Below are 13,144 nucleotides of genomic sequence, written 5' to 3'. Positions count from 1 at the left end.
TTGTACATTGAACACATTTTCAGATTTTTTTCCATGTGTTTTTTTCCACTTGTGCTGATTCCTCCCCCCCCCCACCTATTTTGTCTTTAAAAATACTATTTGTCATATGGGATGGCTCTCTGGAAAGGGGATGAATACTGGGGGAAATTACAGTGATAAAAAAAACAAAAGACATCAACAAAAACGTATTTATGTAAGAACAAAACAAAACAAAACAAAACAGAAGAGGAAGGTACCATATAGCAGCGTTGTCTTTTTCTGTGGCCTGCCTCGATGTCCAGAGTTTCTGACTCCATCCCACATCTCCCCAATCCCAATTTATTCCATACTAAACCCAAGAGTGTTTTAGGGTCCTCAGTCCAAGAGCCAGACTTGCTGATTAGGGCTCTGATAATCAGCCCTGGGGCTCTGTACTTTGGGGGACCTGTGTTGCTGTGGAAAGTAGGTGGCTGGGCACTGACTCAGAGAGGCAGCTGACATAGGAAAAAGAGGTTACTCTCCCAGGTGGCACCGCAAAGACCTAAGGCTCATAGACCCACAGTCAGCCCATCAATTTCCACCTATTACCAACCAAAGCAGATAAGACTTCCTCTCCTCTCTTTCTTTCCCTCCTACCACAGCAAAAAAAGAGCTGTATAGTCTGGGCCTCTCTTCCTCTTCAAAGCTGTCTTTGATGCTCATTGTAACCTGATTTCATCTGAATGTAATTTTTAAAGGAAGGGGAGAACATATAGTGACTCACTCCAGATCCTTTGCCCTTCTCTCCCTAAATTTCCCTGCCTGGGGAGAATCTGGAGGTGGGAGAACCCTGCCCCACTGGACATTTCCCCGAGGAAAGGAGACTGACCTACCCCCCTCTCCCGGACACTCAGATCTGTGGCCTGGTCTGGGACACTTCTTCCTGTGTCTAAACTCCATTTCCCAATGTCTTTGATCATCAGCCCCAACTCTGAGCTCCAAAATAGAGAAGAGGAGGTTTGGGGCAATAGAAGAAGAATGTTGGATTTGGAGTCAGAGGACCTAGGTTTGAATGATAGCTTGGCTATTTCCTACCTGGGTGACCTTCGACAAGTCTCTTAATCTTAAGCCTCAGTTTCTCACCCAGGGAGGTGAGCTAGATGAGGTCCCTTCCAGCTCTAAAACTATAATCTTATGACCTAAGTTACCTATGAGTTGTTGATTTCCAGAGGATCTGAATTCCTATTCTGCTGTTTGTTGTGACGTTGGGCACGTTAGTTATTTAACCTCTCTGGGCCTCAGTTCTTCAATGTGTAAAATTAAGAAGTTGGGCAGAATGACCTCAAGGGTCCCTTCCAGTCCTAAATCTATAATATGACATCATAGACTGGCCGGCAGCTCTCGGGCCTCTGACCTCTTCTCTCCAGGTGACTCTCATTCAAGGAAGGAAATAATGAAAATCACTCCCATTTGTACAAAGCTTTACAATTTACCAAGTGTTTTCATACATATTGTCTCATTGGATGCCCAAATAACTGCTAGGGTTGGTGGAGCTGGGTGGTATGGTGCTTGGTGGTATGGTGCTTGGTTCCAGTTTCTCCTTCTATCACTCAGGCTCTACATCTCTCAGCTGGTTTCCAAGACTCATTTTGCGAGGGTTGCAGATAAACCACAGGCAGTGCCTTTCCTGTGACATTTGAGGCTTGCACTTCTGCCTTTGACTGAGGTCAGGCACACAGAGAAACTTCAAAACACACACACAGCACCCAACAAACTTCCTTTAAAAAGTGAACATGATCTGTGAAAGCCTCAGAAAAGAGGAAGCAAGGCCTGAGGAGAAAAGAGACCCGGACAAGGCATACCGATGGGGGCTCGACTGTGACGCTACCCCACCATGTGACGTTAGGACAAATCATTTTATTCTCTCTGTTCCCCAATGTTGCTCTCTATACAAAGTGAAATAGCTAGGTAGCACTGTGGGTAGAGCATTGGATTCAAAGTGAGGAAGAGCTGAGTCTGATTCCTGGAACACTCACTTCCTAGTCATGTAACCCTGGGCAAGTCATTGAATTTCCCTCAGTCTGCTTTCTTACATGTAAAATGGGGATAATAATACCACCTCCTTCACAGGGTTGTTGTGGGGATCAAGGGAGACAATGCATGTGTAGTACTTTGCAAACCTTAAAGTGAGAGATAAGTTCTAGCTATTATGATGATGATCATAACTGTGAAATGGAGTGAGTTGGTGGGATTTAGGGTTTATGTGTATGTGTTTTTTAACATTTTGAGATTCCCAGAAGAGAAGTGTTAATATTTCATATTCCTCATCAGTAGAGATTCCATTGTCAGTCAATCAAGACTCTGAGTAACTCCTGGTGCAACTGTTTGGAACCCAAGTTAGGCTAATACTCTTCAGATATTGCCAGAGGTCAGTTATTCATGAACACTGAGTACCCAAATTCTCCAGGGAATTTGTTATTCATCCTCTAGGGAATTTCTTCTTCTCCTCTTCTCTATTCCATTCCCCTCCTCTCCTCTCCTTTTCTTTTCTCTCTTCCCCTCCTCTTCTCTCCCTTCCTCTCATTTCCATTCTCCCCTCTCCTCCCTTCTCTCCTCTCCTTCCTCTTTCCCCTCCTCTCCTCTCTCTCCTCTCTTCTCCATTCTTTTTCTTCCTGTGGAATTTAAATCCACATATTTGATCTAAAAATAGAGCATCAAGGTAAACTTTTGGAGTCTGACAGGAGTTACTTTTGTCTAAGCCGACCTTCCGATAGTATGGCACAGGCATTTTCTGTGTTCTGCTCACTCTGTTGACAAAAGCATTATGTCTTTATTATTAAAAGTAAAAGCTTCTTCTTGCATTTTTATGGCAAATGACATTGTGGATCTCACTGGCTAGGACATTGTTTAGTACCATTAGAAATGTTAAGCTTAGCACTATTGGAGATACTATTGGAGGGCTTCATTACAAAACACACATTCAAGAAAATCCCATGATTTATCATTTAAAAGACTGCCCAGAATGCAGTGTTAGATTCAATGGCAATATAAGTATCAATCTTTTTACCAAACTATTGATTCCACTTGTGAAATTTGAATCTCTGAACAATGACCAATGATTCTAGGAAGAAGTGTGCTTCTAATCATCCCCAGAAGTTCCCAAATTGCTTAGAAGAAGTGTATGTGCTAAGGTATCTTATCCTGGCATGTGGGTCAAGATAGAAGCAAAATATTTTTGCTACCAAGATCCTACCTTGGATGTTAACTAGCTAATCTAAGACGTTTCCACATGCCACAGGATGCCCATTTTTGCCTAAATTATTGTAATACACTCTTAGCTGATTTCCCTGACCCCAATTATTCTTCTCTCCAGCCCTTTCTTTGCATAACTGCCAAGTTAGGCCCTTTCATGCGTAAGTCTGAGCTCATCACTCCCCATCTCAAAAACCTTCAGTCATTCCCCACTGCCTACCAAACAAAATACATGCTCTTTATTCTAGTATTTCAGGCCCTTGACAATCTGGTGCAAGCATAACTTTCTTACTTCACAATGCTCCTTTTCAGACAAGGTATACTCGAGCCAAACTGGACTGTTCATTGTTTCTTACTCTGGTCCCTATCCTGCTCCTACAGTTGGCTCTGTCCACATTGTACTTCACTCGGGTCTTCTTACCAGTTTTCTTAACTCACTCTCAGACAATTTTTCTTGGCTCTATCTCTGAATTCCTTTTCCTTGGTGTTTTTGGAAATCAGGCTTGCCTCTCCAACTGAGATTTTCTTGACTCCCCTCAAACATTCTCCCAGCCTCTTTGGCATTCCTGAAGCCTGTGTAGTGAGTACTTTCTGGTTCTCTCTCCCAGAGCCAGGCTGTTGCATCTGTCCATCAAGATTCCAAGGGGTAACCTTAAGGGATTAGAGCATCTCTCCCACTGTCATCAGTTCCAGACCCCACCAGTTGGGTTCTCCATTGTTAGGTGCCTGTGATCACCACCCTGGTTCCATTCAACTATTTCAATTCATTTCAGTGAACTGCACTGAATAGCTTTTGCAAAGTGATATTTACTTTGAAGATAAAGCAAGAGAAAAGTGCAAATATTTGCACAGGGGTATACTTTTTCCTACAATGGTGTCTGGAAAAGTAATCTCAATTTAGCTTAATTCTTACATAGTATCAGTCCCACCTAGTTCACATCCAAAGGTGGCATCAGTGCTGAATAAGTTCTTGTCTTATCTACAATTGGACTGAGGTTCAAATGATTACTCCAGAAGGTCACTCTTTGATCCTTAAGACACCAAGACTTTAGCTGCAGGCCTGGGATCTGGAACTATGCAAGAATACCCTCAAGATGACCTTTCAAATTCACTAGACTGTGAAGAGGAATGGCCTGGTTGATTAGTTGTTGTCCTTCATTCTCAAAGAGGACCAAAATGTCCTCAGTGTGTTGAGTCAAGGCATAGTGTGTCCAACTGTGGATGATCAGACCAATAGGAACTCAGAAGGCTTTATCACAGGTCAGGCACAAATAGTCCACATGAACATTTGGAGTAGAGATGTCTCTAAATACATGCATCTTATGTCTCTTTTGAGCTACTGCAATTCTACTTACTCATAAAGCACAGCACCTTCTTTGATGCGGGCACATCATGCTGGATGACCTTGTGCCAGTGTCTCCCATATCACTCAATCGATTCCAAAGTTCTTTGGAGAGACCTCAAGAGTGCCCTGGTATCGCTTCCTCTGACCTTCATGTGAGCATTTGCCTTATGTGAGTTCTCCATAAAATAGTCTTTTAGGCAAACACACATTTAGCATTCAAAATTCCCTTCACAGGAAGAGATGGACTTAGTCACTTGGTAGTTACTACGAAGTCACTGAAATCCCCCAAGAGCAACTGAGGGCAAAAGAGATGAAAGCCAAAGTTGACAGGCCTTTTTTTAATGCCTCCACAGACAATCAAAAAGCCTCCTCTTCAACTCAGTTAACAGACAAGAGCTACTTACTGAATATCCACACATGCTGAATGATCTCTCCAAGGTACTCCCCTTATACATTATCATGATTCTGCTGGAAGCAAGCTCCGTAGCATTCTCTGCATAGACAGGAAATATCAGCTGAGCAACCTGATGAGGTCTGTGTATGCGCCAGATCTCCCATTAAACCTGGATGACAGCAGCTCTGTTCTTCCCCTTTACTATTCTGCAGATGACTGGCTGGCTGATTGATTGTAGTTTTCTCAGCTATCATTGCCTCTAATGAGGATCTCCCTAGCAAAGCTTCTCACCTATTCTCATCTTGAAGCTCCCTCTTCTCATCTCTTTCCTCACTTGCCGGGGGAAGGGGGGGGAAGGCGGTCTCTCGCATTCTAACCCAGCATTCTGTCTCTGCCAAAGAAAGGAAAAGATGACTTTGGGGAGCTATCTCTAATGCTACCCTTTGAAGTGGGAGGTATGTCTCAAACTCCCAGAGTTTCATTTAATCTATCAGATCTATGAAGAAAGGTTGTGATCTTATCTTCATGAACTTCTTCATTGTATGGCTAAACATACCATCTACCTGATATTGTCCTTGCCTTTGTTTACACAATTTTCCCTTCAGTAGAATGCATTTTCTGTTCCTATTTGAAATGCACCCTTCTTTCAAGGCCTGACAGTCATCTTTTCTGTAAAGGATGCCTTAATCACCCAGGCCAACAGTGATCTCTCCCCTGTTCTCTGAACTCCCACTGAGTTCTTAACATCTGTAGACTCATCTGGCCCTGAGACTGTATGCTCAGAAAAAACCATACCACAAACAGCCTCTGACAACTCTTACATTCTCATCTTTCATAGTTATTTGACTCTTCTCTTATTGCTTAATTTCAGGTGTATATATAAAATCCCTTCATAACCTAGGCCCTTTCTACCTTTCCACTCTTTTCACAACTTACTCCTCAAAACTTACTTTTCAATCCAGTGACCCTGGCCTCCTGGCTGTTCCACAAACAAGTCACTCCATCTCTGTGCTGTCCCCCAATCCTGGAATTCTCTCCCTCCTCTGCTCTGACTACTGACTACCCTGGCTTCCTTTAAGTCCAGACTAAAATCTCTCCTCATACAGTAAGACTTCCTATATATAAGTTACTCTGTATATATTTGTTTGCATGTTGTCTCCTCCATTAGATTACAAACTCCTTGACGGACTGTCTTTTGCCTCTTTTTGTATCCCTGATACTTAGCACAGTACCCAACACATAGTGGGTGCTTAATAAATGTTTATGGACTGACTTTACTCTCCTCCACATACTCTACAATCCGACAACATTCATACTGGCGTCTCACAGTTCTTCATCCACAGTGAGTGCCCCAACTCTGTCTCTTCACTGGCTTCTCCACGCCTGAAAAGCTTTCCCTTCTTGCCTCTGTCTCCTGGCTTCCCTGGATTCTTCAAGATTCAGTTCAAACCCCACTTTCTGCTGAAGGACTTTTCCAATCTCCCCCACCCCTCTATATCTTTCTTCTGGGATTACCTCCTATTTACACTGTATACATTTTGTATATACATAATTGTTTGCATAATATGATGCTTCCCTCATTAAAATGTGAGCTTCTTATGGGCTGGAACTGTTTTTTTTTTTTACTTTCTTTATAACTCTAGCACTTAGGATAGAGCCTGGCACCAAGAAGTAAGTGCTTAATTAATGTTTATTGATTGATTGATCCATCGATTTTTGTCCCTTATTCATTGTTAGTTCCTCTAGCCTTATGTTTCTGAGGATCTTTTAAAAATATTCCTCTCTCTCCACCTCCCTTGATCTCTACCCCAGCCCCACCCACAGCATTTAGGACAGAACACACAGTCCACTCTCAATAAATGTTTGTGGAATAAATATAAACATTTTGAGGCTATATCAACGAATTCATTTTGCTAGGTCTGAGTTCACAGAGGCAGCAGGAGACCTGAATGAAGAAAACCTTGCTGCTCTATTATCCATCTGTCTGATCCATCTTGGCAGTCACAATTGAGGCTGTTATGCTCCCATTGTCCTTAGCACTTTAAAAGGCCAGCACATCTCAAGGAATCTTTCCATGGAGACAAGCTAAAATAATACATTTAGACCTGCCAAACACAATCACTTCTGTCTGTCAGGCTCCTGCAAATAGCACTTCTTAGCGAAGCTCTCAGAAGATATGGCTCCAAACAGCATGGGTGCAATCATACATCAATAGAAGAGAAACATTTCCCCTCCTCCCCTTCCCAATCCCCATAATTGTGCTTTAAAATTGCTCCTGTGTTCCGGGAAGAGACATCATGATACCTGTTGCTTTCTAACTCAAAGCCGAGTGCTGTGACAAAATGAGGCTAAACACAGCAAAGTTATTTTGATTTATTTCTGAACGTTGGAATTTGAAGCTTGCTGGAGGGATTCAGCCATGAGAATATGATCTGATAAAAATGTTTTCTCACTGTTTTAGCTTTTCTTTCTTTTTCTTTTTTCTTTTTTGAAGGGGAGCATGCAGCACTAAGGCCAGTTTTCTATGGCCCTCGGCCACCTATGTGTCTTTGGGCAAATTATTTAACGTCTCTGAGACTCAGTTTCCTCCTTGTAAAATGAAGTCATTAGGCTAGATGACCTTCAAGGTCCCTTCCAGTTCTAAATTTATGATCTCATAGTCCCTTTATTTGCTTCAGAGTACAAGCCTCCCACCCCTTAACCTTATCACAATATCCCAAATTCCCTGATTGGTGTTTCTTTCCTCTGGCTTTCCACTGCTGTAGGCCTTAAAAAATAAAAGTGAACCCCCTAGGAAGCTCCTGGGGTGGTAGGGTTTCATGGTTTTCACGGTTTCAAAAACATGTTTTTAAGAAGGCTGAGGAAAAGGTCTTTTTTCCAAACCAAATCTCCTGATTAGGGGTTTTAAAAATAGGTAACACATTGGATAGAGTACTGGGCCTGAAGTCAGGAAGACTCATCTTCTGAGTTCAAATTTGGCCTCAGACACTTGCTAGTTATGTGACTCTGGGCAAGTCACTTAACCTTGTTTGCCTTAGTTTCCTCATCTGTAAAATGAGCTGGAGAAGGAAATGGTAAGCCACTGCAGTATCTTTGCCAAGGAAACTGTAAATGGGGTCACAAAGAATCAGACACAAGTAAAAAACAATTGAACAATAGCACATTAAGTCCATAACACATTTATCTTAATGAATTTTCTTAAGAGAATCACACAGTGTTGGACCAGGTAACTTAGTTTTAGTACTTTCATTAAAGAGGTAGAGAAACTGAGGGATAGAGAGAAGAAAAGTATATTGTGGTTGGAGAAGAGACTCTATTAAAATCCAAGTACTATGAGTCTTAGGCCTGTATACTTTCCTTTATAGACCTGTATGTACAGAGCCTTCCACAATGCTTGCCACATAATAGGTGTTTAGCAAATGTTCTCTGATTGATCAATTTACTAGGTTTCTTTGCTCTGTTTCTTTGGAAAAGAGAGCATTGTACTTAGAGTCAAATCTCAGCTCTAATCCTTCAGCTCCTGGGCCCTGGCTTCTGTAATATGTAAAATAATGAATTTGGATTAGATGACCTTTATGCCCCCTTTCAGCTTGAAAGCTATATTCTTCCCCACCCTCCCCACTTAATAGTATTATTTCCCCAATTACATGTAAAGATAGTTTTCAACATTCACTTTTATAAGATTTTGAGTTCCAAATTTTTTTCCCCCTCCCTTCCTTCCCTCTCCCTTCTCTAAGATGGCAAGCAATCTGATATAGGTTATACATGTACAATCATATCAAACACATTTCCACATTAGTCATGTTGTGAAAGAAGAATGAAAACAAAAGGGAAAAGCCATGGGAAAGAAAAAACAAAAAAAGGAAAAAATAGGATTGATCTGCATTCAGACTCCATAGTTCTTTCTTTCTTTCTTTCTTTCTTTCTTTCTTTCTTTCTTTCTTTCTCTTTCTTTCTTTCTTTCTTTCATTTTTCTCCATAGTTCTTTCTCTGGATGCGGATAGCATTTTCCATCATGAGTCTTTTGGAATTGTCTAAGATCATTGTATTACTAAGAAAAGCTAAGTCTATCAAAGTTGATCATTGTACAATGTTGCTGTTACTATGTACAAATGTTCTAGTTCTGCTCACTTCACTCAGCATCAGTTCATGAAAGTCTTTCCAGGTTTTTCTGAAATCCCACTGCTCATCATTTCTTACAGCACAATAGTATTCCATTACAACCATATACCACAACTTGTTCAGCAATTCTCCAATTGATTAGCATCCCTTTAATTTCAATTCTTTGCCACACAAAAAGAGCTACTATAAATATTTTTTATAGGTATGTCCTTTCCCCTTTTTTTATGATCTCTTTGGGATACAACCCTAGAAGTGGTATTGCTGGATCAAGGGGTATGCACAGTTTTATAGCCCTTTGGGTCTAGTTCCAAATTGCTCTCCAGAATGGCTGTATCAGTTCACAACTCTGCCAACAATACATTACTGTTCCAATTTTCCCACATCTTCTGCAACATTTATAATTTTCCTTTGCTGTCATAATGAAAGCTATGTTCTTAAAAAGAAACCAGAGCACCATGAGGAGAGGACACAAAAGAGAGGGAAAGGACAAGAAAAAGACACAGCTCCCTGTGACAAGCTTCACCTACTTTACACTTTTAGCCAATGGGCTATTCCTGATAATGAAAGCAAATGACCTTGGATAACTTGATTCTTAAGTAGCCTCTTACCTTGGTCCTGACCCTGCCACTCAGTCAGATAGCTTCTAGAGAATTCTTGTTGGGCAATGCCCTGAAAGATAGCCCTGTGCCAGGTTCTGATATGCTCTCCCTATCCTATCTTGTCTCAGCTGAAAAGCTCATTTGCTACAAGGGACTAAGCTGGTGAATAGAAAGCTAGAGGCTCCCCTCCCCTCTAAGAGCCATTAGTGAAATAACTTGTGATCTGCAACTATCTATCACTGCTGAAATGTCTCTAATCTAAGAGTACAAAGAGTTTATTTTTTTTAAAAGCCCCCTCTCTGATTGCTTTTAGTGGGTGGGAAGCTTGTTCCTTAGCTTATACTTGCTGGCTTAGCCCCTTCCCACTAAATGCTGGTTACATATAAGACCATTAGCTATGACTAACATGGAGAAGTTTTACATAACTGTCCATGTATAACTTACATGGGATTGTTTACTGTCTCAGGGAGAGGGGAAGGGAGGGAAGGAGGGATAGAATTTGGAATTCGAAACTTTTAAAAAATGTAATTGGGGAAAATTATATTAAAATGTAATTGGGAAATATTTAACAACATAAATAAAGCTACAATAAAACATGAAAAAGAGTTGTTAGTGAATTAACCCATATATCCAAGCAGAATAACAAATGGATATCAGAGAAATTCTATAAATTAGAATCAACCAAGGAATATGCAAGAGTAAATGAATTATTTAACTGGGAGTGAGATAGGTTGTCAGCTCCAAAGAGAACAGAGAGAATGATCTCACCCAGAGAAGGTCAGTCTCAATAGGCTCTGGAGTTGCAAGCCCTAGAAATATGATGGAGTTGGCTTTCTATCTGCACCCATCTCACAGAGGGCTTCAGTCTATCATTCAAAATGTCACTCTCTTTCTCTGTTTCCTCTCTTGGTATCCTCTCTCAAATTATATCTATGACTAATTCAAATAAGTCCCATAGAATAGTTATACAGCATTGCATTCAACATTCTCTGGGCCAGTCAGGTGTCTTCTCCTCCTGTATGGAGCACAGAGCTATCTTTCAGGGCACTGTTCAAGGGAATGTGGCATTCAAGTTACTGAGGAAAATAACAGGCAACTGAGGACAAGTGGGTTTGTGGGGAGAGCCATATTCAAAGCCACAAAGACTTGAGTTCAAGTCTGACCTCTGACGTATATTGGCAGTGTGACCCTGGACAATTCTCTTATCCTCTCAGTGTTCTAGGAAACCCTAAGGCTGTAAGTTGCCAAGAAGATACTGACCCAAATTAGTAGAAGGAGCTTCCTCATCAGGGAGTTCTGTACACTAATGGAATCAAAGGTCCAGTCCCTGACCCCTTTCCAAGGTAGGAATTAGGAGCCCTAATCTCCCCAGGAAGCGATATTCACTGCAGAGAGGTCTTCCTCCTGAAAGATCTGTCTTTCTACAAATTCTAATCTCTTAACCTATCCCCAAATGTATTTCTTTTTCTCCCTCTCTGAAGTTTAAATAGGAGAGAAGGAAAGGAGCTCACTATATCCAGGACTTGTAAAGAAATGAGGGAGAGGTTTCTTATTGCCTCTGACATAAAACATGAAGTTCTTCGGAGTCAGGCTGCAGCCTACCTTTCTAAATTTATTGCACATTATTCCCCTTTATGCAAACTACCTTACTTGTTAGTCCCCCAAATTAGAATTGCATCTCCCACCTCCATGACTTCTTTACATAGGCTGGCCCCCTTGCACTCCTTCCTCAGCTATACCTTTTAGACCAGCTTCCTTCAAGGCTCAACTCAGGTCCCACTGCCTATGGGAAGGCTTTCTTGATCTCCCTAGCTGTTAGTATCCTCTTCCTCAAATTATATTGCATTTATTTCTCTGTCCAAATGTTATATCCCTTGAGTAAAAAGGTAAGGACTTTGAAGGCAGGAACTGTTTGACATTTTGTCTTTGTATCTCCAATACCTAATATGATACCTTCTTCATAGAGTTTTACAAATGCTTGTTAAATAAATGAATAAAAATTGGAGTAAATGAGGGGTCTTTAACTTGGGGTCCATGGACCCTTAGGGGGGGATCTGTGGGTACATTTTAGGAGGTCCATGAACTTGGATGGGAAAAAAATTTTAATCTTTATTTTCACTAGCCTTCCCCCTCCTTTGTAATAATATGAATTGTTTATTATTATTATTTAATTTGAATTTATTATTTCGAGAAGGGCTCCATCAGCTTCACCAGACTGCTAAAGGTGTCCAGGACATGAAAAAAGTTAAGGACCTCCACATTCTATGGTTTCCAAGATCTCTTCCAGTTGTAGTATTCTAGAATCTTATGAAAAGTTAAAAAGGTATTTTTATCTCCATTTTGCCAATGTGGAAACTGAAGCCAAGAGAGGTGATACTCCACCCAGTTCACACAACATAGTTCTGGGCCAAGCCAGGAACAGGATCCAGGCTTCCTGACTCCAAATTCAAAGCTCCAATCTTAGACTGTACTGCCTCTGGCACTCATAGAAAAATTCATAAAGACTGTCATGGCACTAATATGGAAAATGTTTTGCATTATTGCACATATATAACCTATATTAAAGTGTTTAATGTCTCAAGGAAGGTGAAGGTGAGAGAAGGAAAAAAATTTGGAGCTCAAAATTTTTTAAAATAAATGTTAAAATTGTCTTTACATGTAATTGGGAAAATAAAATATTATTTAAATTTTAAATTAATTTTAATATTTTTAAAAAGACTGTCATGGCAAGGAATACCTCAACTGGGTGAATAATAAACGAAGCTCCCACTAATTAGACTCAGCTGAACCTGGTTAAGAGGGAGGGAAGAGAAGTGTTTTCCTCTGCTAACAACTTCTCACCTACGGTACTGAGCAAGGATGTTGTGTTGGTGGTGCTATTGTTAAAGGATGTTAATGCTAATGACAGCTCCATCAACAGGGCATCAGCAAGGTTGTTTGTCTCTGGCACTGGCCAAATCTATTAAAATGTTCCCACTTCTCCCTATGCAACCTCTACTCCAGTCTAACAAATCTATTCATCCTTCCATTTACACACCAAGTCTAAATCCCACTTCTGAACATCCCATTTAGACCTAGAAGGAAGTTCAGAAGTTATTCAATCCAACCCCAACATTTTAGAGATGAGAAAAAGAAAACCTGGAGAGTTGAGGGGACTTAGGTAAGATTGTAGAGATAGCAGAGCCAAGTTTTGTACCCAAACCCTCTGACTCCAAGTGTAGTACCATTGACACTACCGCATGTGGCCCTGATGACTTTGTTGAACCATATGGAAAATATTCTCTTTGCTTTCCTCTACCCTAGTCAAATCTTAACAAGACTTCAAGGCCCAGCTCTAGTCTCACATCCTGGATGAAGCCTTCTCTGCCTGTCCCAACCCATGCTGTCCTCTCTCTTCTCTGACCACACAATTTGATACAATTGTTCTTTAATCATTTCACATGCTTCCCTAGTTAGATTGTAAGTTTCTTGAGA

Source organism: Phascolarctos cinereus, unplaced genomic scaffold, assembly GCF_003287225.1.
Source record: "Phascolarctos cinereus isolate Bilbo 61053 unplaced genomic scaffold, phaCin_HiC Scaffold_3;HRSCAF=262, whole genome shotgun sequence".
NCBI classification, from domain to species: domain Eukaryota; kingdom Metazoa; phylum Chordata; class Mammalia; order Diprotodontia; family Phascolarctidae; genus Phascolarctos; species Phascolarctos cinereus.
The sequence above is the reverse complement of the archived record's forward strand: the minus strand, read 5'-3'. Positions refer to the sequence as shown.